Source organism: Eimeria mitis, genomic scaffold, assembly GCF_000499745.2.
Source record: "Eimeria mitis Houghton genomic scaffold, Emh_scaff537, whole genome shotgun sequence".
Lineage (NCBI taxonomy): Eukaryota > Apicomplexa > Conoidasida > Eucoccidiorida > Eimeriidae > Eimeria > Eimeria mitis.
In genome coordinates, this window is record NW_013573644.1 from 1 (window position 1) to 357 (window position 357).

The following is a 357-nucleotide window of genomic DNA, read 5'->3' on the forward strand; positions in this document are numbered from 1 at the left end:
CTCTATCAAAAGAGTCAAACACTCGCCGCCATTCCAGTAAATCTATAAATAAATAAATAAATAAATAAATTATTTATTTATTTATTTATTTATTTATTTGTTTATTTGTTTATTTATTTATTAAAAAAAAATAAAGAAAAAGAAAAAAAAAGAAAAAAAAGAAAAAGGGGTTGGGGTTGCGGAGATATGAACGAGTCAAACACTCATCGCCATTCCAGTAAATCTATAAATAAATAAATAAATAAATAAATAAATAAATAGATAAATAAATAAATAAATAAATAAATAAATATACTTATTTGTTTATTTATTTATTTATTAAAAAAAAAGAAAAAAAGAAAAAAAAAAAAAAAAAAA